Raw genomic sequence first — 14,454 nt, forward strand, 5'->3', positions numbered from 1 at the left:
ATGGAGCTGAGGGGTTTGCAGCCCCTTAGGAGGAACAACAATATGAGCTAACTAGTACCCTTGGAGCTTCCAGGGTCTCAACCACCAACCAAGGACTGCACATGGAGGGGTCTTATTGTCCAGGCAGCATGTGTATGGCCCTGTGAAGGTTCTGAACCCCAGTGTAGGGGAATGCCAGTGCCAGAAATTGGGAGAGGGCGGGGTGGCAGGCATGGGGAAGGGGGAGGCAACAGGGGTTTGTTTTTGTTGTTTTTGTTTGTTTCTTTGTTTTTTGGAGGGGAAACTGGGAATGGAGAAATTCACATGTAAATAAAGAAAATATCTAAAATAAAAAAAAAGGAAATAAAACTAAAAAAAAACCAAAAAACAAAAAACAAAAAACAAAGAATTGAGTTAAACTGTATATGCCTTTAATTAATAAAATTTACCAAATTAAAATATACAATAAACAAGAGGGGCCAAAGGGTTCCCAGAAATAACCTCATGGTAAGTAGAGTTGGGCAAAGTCAGGGACAATAGATTTGGTAAACAACACAGTATCTAGGAGAATGTCAAAGCTGTAGAGGCCTTGAACCCAGAAATAGTCCTGGGATGCAAGTATTTTAGTCTATGTTGATCTTCAAAGTTGCAGCTTCTGAGGGAGCTTGAGCTGCTGCTGGCTTTACGATGGTAGCAAGTACTAGAGCTTTGGCTAGAGCTGAGTCTTATCTCTGGAGCTGAGTCTGATGTGTCTTCAACTGCTACAAATTTAACTGGGTCCATGGCTTTTGTTGATGTACATGGGCCAGAAGTTTCTGGAGTCTGAGTATGGGCAACCACCACCACATCCAGAATATTCCCTAGGCCTGATCAAGACTGAAGAAGTGATGGGAAGATACCAGAGGAGCAGGGTTGAAGAAGGGAGCCAACACCTGCTAGGGTTGGGGACAGGGGATCACCAGTGGCCCCAGCATAATTATGGACATGATCTCCTGTGCTGGTTCAGTGAGTGTGGGCTCTCCCATCTTTATTCCCAGGAGTTTTTAGACATTCTTGGGGATTCTCTCAAAAGTATCTAGACCTCCAGTTCTTAAACCGTATCTGAGAGACAAACAAAGAATAAATAGAGAGGTTAGGAAGGGCCCCATTCCCCACTAGTCTAGGTCCTAGATCTGAATCTGTTTATGGAAAGACAAGGTCTTTGTTTCCCTCTCTATTTGAGCTCCCATTGACACACCACAGGGCCTTGAAGGCCCAACAGGAGAGAGGAAGGCAATATAGGCATGACATGTACCCATGTGGACAATGGGAAATTCTTATCTACAAAATGAGGATTCAAATGAAACCCTGATCTTTAGACAACTGGAAGCCACAAGGGGCAACGGTATAGCTCTAGGTTGTCCAGGAGTTTCTAAGAGGTCCAAGAAGCATATGGAATCTAACCCTTGTTCCATGCCAGTGAAACCCTCAGCCAATTTTCTGTTACCAAGAACCAAGCAGCACCCAACAATAAAAAAGACACCAGAAGTAATGAGAGACTGGGGGTGGTGGTACAGTTGGCTAAAAGGGGAATGGCTATACTCACTAGATGGGAGAGGGACAAGAGAGTGGCCAGACCTGGATTTGGTATTCCATCACACAAATTCTTCTGCCAGCTCCTGGCGTTGTTTGAAGGAAGGATATTTGGACTTTTTAAAGAAGAATTTTTCCAGCTTTCTCTTTTGTTCAGGGCTATACATATCTGTTGTACCCTTTGCACTTCCTGATAGGAGCCTTGGGGGGAACATGTGGCCTTGGAAGGACCTGTGGAGTCACAAGTGGAGCTAAGGGACAGGGGCAAACTTAGAAGCATGTGTTCACTGGGGATTCTGGAGACGTTTGTAGACCTTCAAGTAGTGGGAGGATTTGTGGTCTTTGGCAATAATGAGGCATTAGGGGACCTGGATCCATTGGGAGACTGGTTAATAGAGGGTTTGGGGCATTTGGTGACAATGAGGCACTAGCAGGGCTAGAGGCATTTGGAGATCTGGAGATAATGGAGGTCTAGATATCGAATGTGTAGTTAGAATTGTTGGAGGAGCATTCTGCATTGGAAAGCCTAGGAGGAAACATAAAAGTGGTCAAAGAGATCCCACAGTCCTCAATAGCTGCTCCTAAAGCTTTGCGATCAATTATACCTGACATACCATGCAGAAGGTTCAGAGCAATCTTGCTGGAAAGGCAGGAGTACAAAGCACAGAAGCTTATCCTAAGAACCAGCACCCTGGCAGCTATCCTGACTTCTACTTGCCTGCCAGTCCCAGCATGCAACTTGCCCTCAGGATTTTCATTTATAAAAAGTAACCCCACAAACAACTCCTGTGTTAATACAAGACCTTCAACCCAGAGAGACTGGGGCTATGGAAGGACCTCACTCTGTATCGGTCATGCAGCTTGTGCAAGCCTGCTCTTCCTCTCTCAGCTCCCTCCTCCCTAAGCAAAGGATAAACTGCCCCATACCACCCACACTATCCATCCAGTTTTCCCAGTACAACTCACCTGGAAAATTAGTAGGCTCCTTCATCTTGGCATACTTTGTTCTGGTGTTTGAGGATTTTGATCCCAGGACCTGGAGTTAAATCACCTCTGATTGTGTGTCCGTTCCTTCCTACACATTCCAAAGCTTTCTTGCCCTGTTGTCCTTGCAACACTCTGCTTTCTCTATATACCCCTCACCTACAACTTTTCAGCCACACTTTCTGAAGGTCTGACCTTGATGATTGCAGTTTTGTTTCCTATTTTTGACACAGAGTCTCTCAAGCTCTAGTATTCCCTGGATCTCCCTATGTAATCAAATTTTCCGCAAACTCCCAGAGACCTGCTTGACTCTACCTCCCTCCAAAGAACTGGGATTAAAGGTGTGAGGGACCACACCCATTAGTTCATCTTTTCTGTTTGAGCAGCTTCAGACTGCTGCTTTGTGCTGGGAAATTGGAAACTGACACCATCTTGGCTCTTGCTTTCCAAGGGCTCCATCCCTGCTGGCCACCTCCACTCAAAACAGGGCTTCTGAGTTAAAGGCCAGCCTGTTCTACTGAGTGAGTCTGGGACAGCAAGGGCCACATGGAGAAACCCTATATTGAAATAATAATAATAACTAATTTAAATTTAAAATTTTAAAAAGAATACCATGTACTATTCCATTTCTGTGGGTGACTGCCTTCTCTACCTGTACCTTCCTAAACATTTTGTTTTTTTTTTTTAATTTACTTATTAATTTTACATCCCTTGAACTGATCCCCTCCCAGTCACCTTTCCCACAATTCTTCCTCCCATCCCCATCCTCTTCTCTGAGGGTGGGGGCTCAGTGAGTATTTCACCAACTTAGCACATCAAGTTTTTGTAATGCTATGCACATCCTCTCTCACTGAGGCCAGACAAGCCAGCCTAGTTAGAAGAACATATCCTACAGAGAGGCAACAGTTTTGGGGATAGCTTGTGGACCAGTAGTTCACGGGACCCACTTGAAGACTTAACTGCACTGACTACATATGTTCAGGGAGGCCAAGTTCCAACCCATGTATGCTCTTTGGTTGGTGGCTCAGTCTCTGAGAGACCCAAGGATACAGGTTAGTTGACTCTGTTGGTCTTCCTGTGGAGTTCCTATTCCCTTAGGAGCCTCAGTCCTTCTTCCTAGTCTTCCACAAGAGTCCCTAAGTTCTAGTCACTGTTGTCTTTGGGTATCTGCATCAATCTGAGTCAGCTGCTGTGTGGAGCCTTCAAGAGGACAGCCATATTAGATCCCTGTGTGCAAGCATAAGATAATATCATTAATAATTTGTGGGAATGGTGCTTTCCCATAGGATGGTTTTCAAATTTGGTTGGTTATTGGTTGACAATTCCCTCAGTTTCTTCTTCATCCTCCATTCCTGCATTTCTTGTAGACAGGATAAATTTGGGATTGAAAGTTTTGTGGGTAGGTTGGTGTCCAAATTCCTCCATTGGGGTTCCTGCCTGGCTACAAGAGGTGGCCTCTTCAGGTTCCATGTCCCCAGTGCTTTGAATCACACCTAAAGACAACCCCATTGAGTCTTGTGCACCTCCTTTAACCCAGAACTCCCTTTCTGGGGTTTGCTGCCTACATCTCCACCCCATCAGTTGTAGATTTCCAATCATTCTCATGACTATCTGGATATTCCTGCTGTCCCTCTCAATATTTGATGCTGAAACTCCCCATTCCAATACCCATGCTTTCTCCTGCCTAGTTTCCTCCCTTCATATAACTCTTGTGACTATTTTATTCCCCCTTCTAAGTGAGATTCAATCATCCTTGCTTGTGCTTTCCTTCTTGTTTAGCTTCTTTTGGTTTGTGGAGTGTAACATGGGCATTCTATATTTTATGGTTAATATCCACTTATAAGTGAGTGTAATGTCCTTTTGGGACTGAGTTACCTCACTCAGGATGGCATTCACAAGATCCATCCATTTTCCTAAAAATTCATGATATCTTTCTCTGTAATAGCTTAATAGCATTCCATTGTGTAGATGTACCACATTTTATCTATCCATTATTCATTTAAGAGACATCTAGCTTGTTTCCAGTTTGGGGATATTACAAATAAAGCTCCTACGAACATAGGTAAGTGTCTTTGTAGGATGTTGGAGCACATTTTGGGTATATGCCCAGGAGTGGTGTAGCTGGGTCTTGAGGTAGAACCATTCCCACTTTTCTGAGAAACTGCCTAATTTATTTCCAAAGTGGTTGTATAAGTTTGCACTGTCACTTGCAATGGAGGAGTGTTCCCCTTGCTCTACATCCTTGCCAGCATGTGCTATCACTTGAGTTTTTTATCTTAACCATTCCGTCAGGTGTAAGATGGAATCTCACAGTTGTTTTGATTTCCATTTCCCTGATGACTAAGGACTTCAGAATTTCTTTACATGTTTCTCAGCCATTTGAGATCTCTGTGCTGAGAATTCTCTGATTAGCTCTATATTCTATATTTAGTTGGGTTATTTGGGCTGTTGGCATTTAACTTCCTGATTCCTTATTAATTTTTATTTTTAGCTCTCTGTCAGATGTAGAGTTGGTGAACATCCTTTTCCAATCTGTAGGCTGCTGTTTTGTCCTATTGAGAGTATCCTTTGTGTTATAGAAGCTTTGCACTTTCATGAGATCCCATTTGTCAATTGTTGATCTTATAGCCTGAGAGTTTGGTTTCCTTTACAGGAATTTGTTTCCTGTACCAATGAGATCAAGGTTATTTCCCACTTTCCCTTCTATGAGATTTCGTATATCTGGTTTTATATTGCTGTCCTTGATCCACTAAGACTTGAGTTTTGTGCAGGATGATAAAAATGGATATATTTTCATTCTTTTACATGTAGACATCTAGTCAGACCAGCACCATGAATTCAAGATGCTGTCTTTTTACCATTGTATGGTTTTGGCTTCTTTGTTAAAAATCATGTGTGGGCTTATTTCTTGGAGTTCAATTCAATTCTTTTGATTAAACTTTCTGTTTCTGGGTCAATACCATCCAGTTTTTATCCCTATTGCTCTGTAGTACAGGTTGAGGTCAATGATGGTGATTTCTCCCTAAGTTTTTTTATTGTTCAGGATTATTTTGTCCATCTTGCTTATTTGTTTGTTTATTTGTTTTTCCATATGAGGCTGGGAATTCTATAAAGATTGTGTTGGAATTTTGATTGGAATTGCATTGAATCTCTAGGTTGCTTTTGGTAAGATGGCCATTTGCACTATGTTAATCCTGCCTATCCATGAGTATAGGAGCTCTTTCCATCCTTTGAGATCTTCAATTTTTTTCTTCAGGGACTTGAAGTTCTTGTCAAACAGATCTTTTACTTTCTTGATTAGAGTTATACCAAGATATCTCATAATATTCATGGCCAGTGTGTATAAAGGAGGGTTACTAATTTCTTTGATTTAACTTTGTTTCCAGACACTTTGCTGAAGGTGTTTATCAGCTCTCAGATTTCTCTGGTAGAATTTTGGGGGTTTCTCATGTATACTATCATATCATCTAGAAATAGATGTACTTTGGCTTCTTCCTTTTCTGGTTTGTATCCCCTTGATCTTCTTTAGTTGTCTTATTGCTCTGGCTAGAGCTTCGAGTACTGTATTTTTTTTAAGGTAAGCAATTTTTAAATACTTTTTAATTTATTTACATTTCAAGTGTTATCCCCTTACCCAGTTCCCCCCTCCTAGAAACCCCCTATCCCATCCCCCCCACTCTGTGAGCGTGTCCCTCCACCAATCCACTCACTCTTGCCTCCTGCTCTCAATTCCTCTACACTGGGGCTTGTGTCAAGCCTTCATAGGATCAAGGACCTCTCCTCCTAACCCTTGAGTACTATATAGAAGACATAAGGAGAGAGTGGGTAGCCTTGTCTTGTCACTAAATTTCACATAATTGTTTTTAAGTTTCTCTACATATAGCTTGATATTGGCTATTGGCTTGTTGTATATCACTTTGATTATGTTTATGCATTTACTTTATATCACTGATATCTCTAATACTTGTGACATGAATGTGTGTTAAGAGTTTTCAAAGCTTGTATCAGCTTCTAATTAGATGATAATATAATTTTTTCTTTCAGTTTGTTTATATGGTAAAGTACATTTGTGGCTATTTGTATATTGAACAACCCTTGCATCACTGGGATGAAACCTACTTGTTCATGGTGGATGATATTTTTGATGGGCACCTGAATTCAGTTTGTGAATATTCTATTGAGTATTTTTGGATCAATGTTCATAAGAGAAATTGGTCTGACATTCCCTTTCTTTGTTGGGTCTTTGGGTGGTTTAGGTATCAGAGTGACTATGGAATCATAGACTGAGTTTGGCAGTGTTCCTTTTCCTTCTCTCTTGTGGAATAGTTTGAGGAGTATTGGTATTACTTCTTTTTTGAACATCTGGTAGAATTCGGCACTAAAAACCACCTGGCCCTGGGCTATTTTTTTTGGTTGGAGGACTTTTAATGACTGCTTTCTATTTTTATTTCTGCTTTCTATTTCTTTATAGGTTATAAGATTTTTGAAATAGTTTACATGATCTTAATTTAACTTTGTTAAGTAGATAGTATTTGTCTAGAAAAATGTACATTTCATTAGGTTTTTTTCAATTATATAGAGTATAGGCTTTTGAAATAAGGTCTAATGATTCTTTGAATTTTTTCAGTATCTGTTATTACCTCTCACTTTTCATTTTAGATTTTGTTTATTTGGATACTGTTTCTACCTTTTAATTAGTTTGGTTAAGGGTTTGTCTATCTTTTTGGTTTTCTCAAAGAACCAGCTCTTGGCTTCCTTGGTTCTTTGTATTGTTTTCTTTGTTTCTAACTGATTGACTTCAGCCTTGATATTATTTCCTGCTTTCTACTCTCCTTTGGTGTACTTGCTGCTGCCTCTTATTCCTCCTCCTCCTTCTCCTCCTTCTCCTCCTCCTCCTCCTCTTCTTCTTCTTTTTCCTCCTCCTACTCCTTCTGTTCTTCCTTCTGCTCCTCCTCCTTCTCCTCTTCCTCCTTCTCCTTCTCCTCCTTCTTTTCCAGAGATCTTAGGTATTCTTTTAAATTGCACTTATGGGAAATTTCTTTCGTTCTTTTTTATTCTTTACTCTTTTTATTTTTTTTACAGTTCAGTCTTTATCCACATCACATACCTCCTCCCCCTGTCTCCAAGAGAATGTCGTATAATGCATCAGACTTCCCCACCCCCAGTGCCTTAAATCTCTTGAGGGCTATGTGTATCTTCTCTCACTGAATGCAGACCTGGAAGCCCTCTCTGTATATATGTTGGGAGCTTCATATCAGCTGTCTAATTTGTGCCTCAGTGTCATTGCAATCTCAGGGGTCCAAGTGAGTTGAAACTTCTGGTCTTCCTATAGGAGAGTTGTCCTTTTCCTTAGCTGCTTTCAGCTTTTCCCTAATTCAACCACAGGGGTCATCAGTTTTTGTCCATTGGTTGTGTATTGTACATTTTGGCTAATATCCACTTATAAGTGAGTACATACCATGCATGTCCTTTTAGGTCTATTTTACTCAAGGTGATATTTTCTAGTTCCACCCTTTGCCTTCAAAACTCAGGATGTCTTTATTCTTAACAGCTGAGTAGTATTCCATTGTGTAAATGAACCACATTTTCTGTACCCATTCTTCTGTTGTGGGACATCTGGGTTATTTCCAGAATCTGGCTATCAAAAATAAGGCTGCTATGATCATAGTGGAACACATGTGCTCCTATGGCATGGTGGGGCATCCTTTGGGTATATGCACAAGAGTGGGTATATCTGGATCTTCAGGTAGATCTATTTCCAATTTTCTCAGGAAGCTCCAGATTGATTTTTCAATGTCATTGTACCAGTTTGCAATCAACCAGCAATTGAGGAGTTTCCCTCTTTCTTCACATCCTTTCTAACATGTGCTGTCACCTGAGTTTTTTATTTTAGCTATTCTGATTGGTGTAAGGTGGAATCTCAGGTTTGTTTAGATTTTCATTTCCCTGATCACTAAGGACTTCGAATATTTCGTTAAGTGCTTCTCAGCCATTCGAGATTGCTCTGTTGTGAATTCTCTGTGTAGTTATATGTCCTTTTTTTGTGTTGGTTGGGTTGTTTGGCTTTTTGATGTCTTTATATATTTTGGGTATTACCCCTCTATTGGCTGTGGGATTACTGAAAAATATATTTCCAATCTCTAGGTTGCCAATTTGCCTTTTGATTATGTCTTTTGCATTACAGAAGATTTCCAGTTTCAAGAGGTCCAGTTTATCAGTTCTTTATCTTAGAACCTGAGCCATTGGAGTTCTGTTTAGGAAATTTCTCCCTGTGCCAATGAATTTGAGGTTCTTTCCCAATTTCTTATCTATGATATTCAGTGTATCTGATTTCATGCTGAAATCTTTGATCAACTTGGACTTGAGCTTTGTGCATGATGACAAATATGTATCTATTTTCATTTTTCTACATACAGACTGCCAGTTAGACCAACACCATTTAATGAAGATGCTTTCTTTGTTCCATGTTATAATTTTTACTTCTTTGTCTTTTCCTTTCTTTTCTTTTCTTCTTCCTTCCTTCCTTCCATCCTTTCTTTTTCTTTCTTTCTTTCTTTTTTATTTTTTTTCTTTTTTCTTTTTTTTAGATAGGGTTTCTCTGTGTAGCCCTGGCTGTCCTGGAACTCATTCTGTAGATCAGGCTGGCCTGGAACTCAGAAATTCACCTGCCTCTGCCTCCCAAGTGCTGAGATTAAAGGAGTGCACCACCACTGCCTGGCTTTACTTCTTTTTCAAAGATTAAGTATCCGTAAGTGCATGAGTACTTTCTAACTTCTTTATGGAGACACATTGAGCTATGAACTTTTCTCTTAGAACTGTTTTCATTGTGTCCCGTGAATTTCAGGATGTTGTGTCTTCATTTTCACTGAATTCTAGAAAGTCTTTAACTCCTTTCTTCATTTCTCCCCAGCCACAGAGATATTTGAACAGAGAGTTGCTCAGTTTCTATCAGTCTGTAGGCTTTTTGGTGTTTCTGTTGTTGTTGAAGTCCAGCTTTAATCTCTGATGATCTGATAAGATACAAGGTGATATTTCAATTTTCTTGTATTGGTTGAGACTTGCTTTGTGATCAACTATATGGTCAGTTTTGGAGAAGAATCTATGAGATGCTGAGAAGAAGGTATATTCTTTCATGTTTGGTTGAAATATTCTATAGATGTCTATTTGGTCCTTTGATTCATAATGTCTACTAGTATTGCTATTTCTCTGTTTAGTTTTTCTCTCAGCTGGTGAGAGTGTGGTGCTGAAGTGTCACACTGTTAATGTGTGGGACTTGATGTGTGATTTAAGCTTTAGTAATATTTCTTTTACAAAAGTGGATGCCCTTATGTTTGGGTCTTAGATGTTCAGAATTGAAACAGCACCTTGGTCAATTTTTCCTTTGATACGTATGAAGTGACCTACCCTGCCTCTTTTAATTAATTTTGGTAAAAAGTCTATTTTATTAGACATTAGTATGGCTACTCCAACTTGCTTCTTAGATCCATGTGCTTTGAATGCTTCTTTTCAGCCCATTGCTCTGAGGTAATATCTATCTTTATTGCTGAGATGTCTTTTGTATGTAGAAGAATTAGGAATCCTGATTTCTCAACCATTCTTTTAGCCTGTGCCTTTGTATTTGGGAGTTGAGTCCATTGATGTTGAAAGATATTAATAACCAGTGATTGTTATTTCCTGTTATTTTGATATTGTTTGTATTAGTATGTGTGTGTCTGTGTGTGTGCTTCCCTTGCTTTTCCTGTCATGTAATTACTTATTTTCTGTGTTTTCTTGGATATATGCATCTTGTGTGGGTTGGAGTGTTCCATACTGTATTTCTGTAGGGCTGGATTTATAGCTATTGATTGAATATGGATTTTATTGATATACCTTGTTTTCAATACCTCATTTATTTAGAGTTCTGCTGGGTATAGTAGTCTAGATTATAGTGAGTTTACCTAAAGTTGCTTGTATTCTAATGTTAATTTCAAGCTCCTAAAATTAGTTATCCCCAAAACAAGAGAGTCTCTATGTAAGACACTGAGTGACCCTGCCCCCACATAATTGTGATTGGTAAATAAAGATGCCAACAGCCAATAGTTGGACAGAAGAGTCATAGGTCGGGTAGGTTCCAAGGGCTTGTGGAGAGAGGACTAGGAGAGAAGGAGCAGGAAGTAGCCATCATGGGATAAAGAACGAACATGCAGAAGAAGAGAGAGGAGAGTGGCTATGGGAGAGAGAGAAAGAGAGGAGAGTATGGCCCTTTGGGCTACCCAACTAGAGCTAAGAGGCAAGATGAAACATAATATTGTTTCAGGGTTAATCATTTCCAAAGTAGCTGGGTAGGCAATTGCCCAGATATTGTTCTGCATAAGGCAGTGTGTTTATTGGTGAACTCCACCACCAAAGGTGGGGTAGAAACCCTGCACATGGATTTTTAATATTTTCTACTGTATAGATTTGGAGCTGTGATTTTTAGAGGTTGCAAGATATCTGTCCAGATCCTTCTAGCTTTTAGAGTCTTTGTTGAGAAGTCAGGTGTAATTCTGATAGGTCTGCCTTTGAATGTTACCTGACATTTGCCCTTAATGCTTTTAATATTCATTCTTTATTCTGTAGATTTAGTGTTCTGATAGTCATGTGCCTGGAGGATTTTCTTTTCTAGTCCTGTCAAATTGGTGTTTTATAAACTTCTTGCATTTTTACAGGCATTGTTCATTAAGTTGGGAATGTTTTCCTCTCTTATTTTGTTCAGAATATTTTCTGGGCCTTGCAGCTGGGACTCTTTAGTTTCTTCTCTTCCTATTATTTTTAGTTTAGGTCCCTTCCTGGTTTCCCAGGTTTTCTGGATATTTTGTGTCAGGAATTTTTTAGATTTAACATTGTCTTTGACTGATATGTAAATTTTTTCTATTATATCTTTGAGGACTGAGATTCATACTTCTATCTCTAATATTGTTTTTTTTTGCATTTAAAAATGTATACTTTAATATTGTACAGGTCAGCTTGTGGGGAAGCTGACCAAGATACATACCCAAAGAGACACAATTGACCACCTGGAGTTTCTACAGTTCATACTGCTTACAGAATATTTATTAAAATTGTTTAATATATAACTTTTAATTTGACACAGAAGTCCTTTATTGTAAAGCTAATCCTTCTGTCTGATGACAAGCAGCAGCCATAACAATCACTCTGGATCCCCACACTGGATAAATTCCATTTCCTTTTGAGACATACATTTGCTTCTGTATTTTGGAGGTAATGTTTTTATTATTTCTTTAGTGTCTGGTGGCCCCTGATGCACCAATCAATCTGGGGACATATTTCCTTTAGAATGATGTGAAATTACAGAGGAGTGGGAGGGTAGCAGAGCAGATCCCAAAGCTTCTGAGGTACTGAGATTAGGCTTGTCTCTTCTGTTAGGGAACCTTATTAATGGAGCATTGTGACCCTCCTCCAGCTAAGAGCTGGTTCTTTCAGACCTTGCTTTGCCACAAATAACCACACCTTTCTCTAAGCTCCTGCAAATAGCCACACCTCTCTCCAATCTCCTGCTAATAGCCACAGCTCTCTCCAAGTTCCTGTTATGCCGGAAGTCCTGCCTCCAGAGACTGAAGATGAAGATGCTGATTTGGCCATAAGTTACTGACAGACTGAGGGAGGGGTTTTTCTCTACCTACCGGCTTGTAACAAGGAGAGTTCTATAATGACGGAGTACTGAAAGCACACCATGCATCTATCTCATCTTTTAACCCCTTCCCTCAGTCTCATTTTTTAACCCCTTCACACATTCCAGTTCTCTTAATTTTTCACAGACTCTAACACCAATTCCTGAAGATCCATTCATGTGTGGCTTCAGGCAGCCAAAGGTCGCACTCAATGTGGGGCTGGAAATGAGGAGGGCACTAGAGACCATTGCTATCTTGGTGAAGCTTCACAGGAGACAGACATGGAAATGGCGAGTTTGCCAATGGAGGTAAGTTGGGATTACACTGGTCTGGTAATAATCTCAATTTAGGGTATGGTAGCAACAGTCAGGAACAGAAACTGTCAGGCAGTGGTCCGTAGCTAAGAGGTACATTCAGGCATGCAGGGTAGGGCATAAATAAATAATAAAAAAATACATAGAAATAACAAATATAAAACAAAACAAAATATATGTATAGAGAGATCAAAACGAGAAAGAAAATGGACTTCAGAGCTATCCCAAAGACACAGAGAAACCAAGAGATGTCTTGCTTTCTCTATGGCTTATTCAGGAGAAATTCCTAGTCTTCAACTCTGTGTAGGTTTGTGTCTGTCCTTGTCTTGATGAGTGATTGAGGTTCTGTGTCTTGTGTTAGTGGTGTTTAAAAAACTTATAATTCATTTGGTCTAGGTTAGACAACATGGAGGCTAGGGGCCTGCAAACACTTCTGCTCACTCCCAGTGCTATCAGGGAGGCAACGGCCTGGCCACTGTGGGAGCCCTGCGAGAAGGGTGACGGCGCAGGGCACAGCACAACTCCTGAGAGACAGGGGGCCTGCTCACCCACAGCGTGGGTCTGCGTTTGGCTTACTGCCCTGGCTTTGCTAGTTGGGTGGGCTTGTGCATCTCATGGGGACGGGACACACCTGGGGATGGAGCTCGTGGGGAGCTCCAGCTAGTTGCAGACACGGGCAGGCGGGTTCCTGCATGCTAAGTCCACAGCACAGAGGCAGATGCGGAGTTCACTGCTAGTTGTGAGTTATGGCTCATCGTGGCCCCAGGACACCTGTGCAAGTGCAGATGAACACACAGAAAGGGCTTGGTGACTCTGTGGCATTGGCCCAGGCCAGTGATGGGCAGTGCCGGGCAGAGGGGCACTGTTGCATGGCTGGGCTGGTGCATGACCCCATGATACTCCATGTCATGGCGGGCTGCCATGGGAAAGGGTTACAGAGCTCAAGAAAGGCCCCGGCTCTGCCACAGGCCTGCCCAGCAGAGAGAACAGAGTGGTGGCCAGCTGACAATAGTGAAGTCCCACACTGAGGAGGCTACAATGCCATTTTGTTTACTCCTTACCATTTTTTTTTTCTTTTCAGAGAAGTTTGAAGGATTTGTTTCCACCATGATTTACAGTAGAGATCATTGCGGATTTTTACTGTAAAGACAGTTGGCTGCTTCAGCTAAAGTTTCGCAACCACTTAGCGCTATCTAGTGGCCACGATATAAGTTACAGGCTGGTATTGATTTTCACAGCTGCTTAATGCAGATTTAATTACAAGCCAATTACCAGGCATAGACATAATGTTCTTGATGGCTTAATATCACAAAAGTAATCTAAAAGTACAATTAAAATTAATAGAATTCCATTGGCTAAAGTTTATTAATTATCATGAATCTAAAGTAGTTTTGATTTAAAATTTATAAAATGTTAATGAGGCATAAGCATTATAAAATTCATTATAACATTGCAATCCAGCTTGGTTATTTCATATAAAGCTATGGTAATTTTAAAGATTTTGCTTAAGATTTTGCCTTTATAATTTTTTGTCTCTGCTTCAGTGCAAAAGGCTAAGACTTTAAATTTTTCAGTGTACATTGATTAGTTACTCTAGAAAAAATTTCAGAGGCAGTATCTTTTTCAATATTGAAGCCTCAGTTACATCAAAAAAATGAGTTACTTATTTCTAATTGCTTTTGAGTAAGACCTCATCTTAAGCTCACCACAATACTTAAGCCTTTCTGAGATATTGTCTAGTAAAAGACAAAAAGCTTTTTACAGAAGGTAAACAAAGCTTATGTAAACAATTGCTATGTATTATAATTGAATGTTTGTGGTTTTAAATATGCCCCCAACAACACTTTGACAAAAAGAGGATGTTAACATTAGCTGGACAGTGATGGCGCAAGCCTTTAATCCCAGCACTTGGGAGGCAGAGGCAGGTGAATTTCTGAGTTTGAGGCCAGCCTGGT

General features: G+C 40.3%; 1 pseudogene; it reads right to left on the reverse strand.

Moving 5' to 3' along the window:
• Positions 1-11,704: 11,704 nt before the first annotated feature.
• LOC116100274 overlaps positions 11,705-14,454 on the reverse strand; it is a 7,775-nt pseudogene continuing 5,025 nt past the window's right edge.

This window comes from Mastomys coucha, unplaced genomic scaffold, assembly GCF_008632895.1.
Source record: "Mastomys coucha isolate ucsf_1 unplaced genomic scaffold, UCSF_Mcou_1 pScaffold21, whole genome shotgun sequence".
Lineage (NCBI taxonomy): Eukaryota > Metazoa > Chordata > Mammalia > Rodentia > Muridae > Mastomys > Mastomys coucha.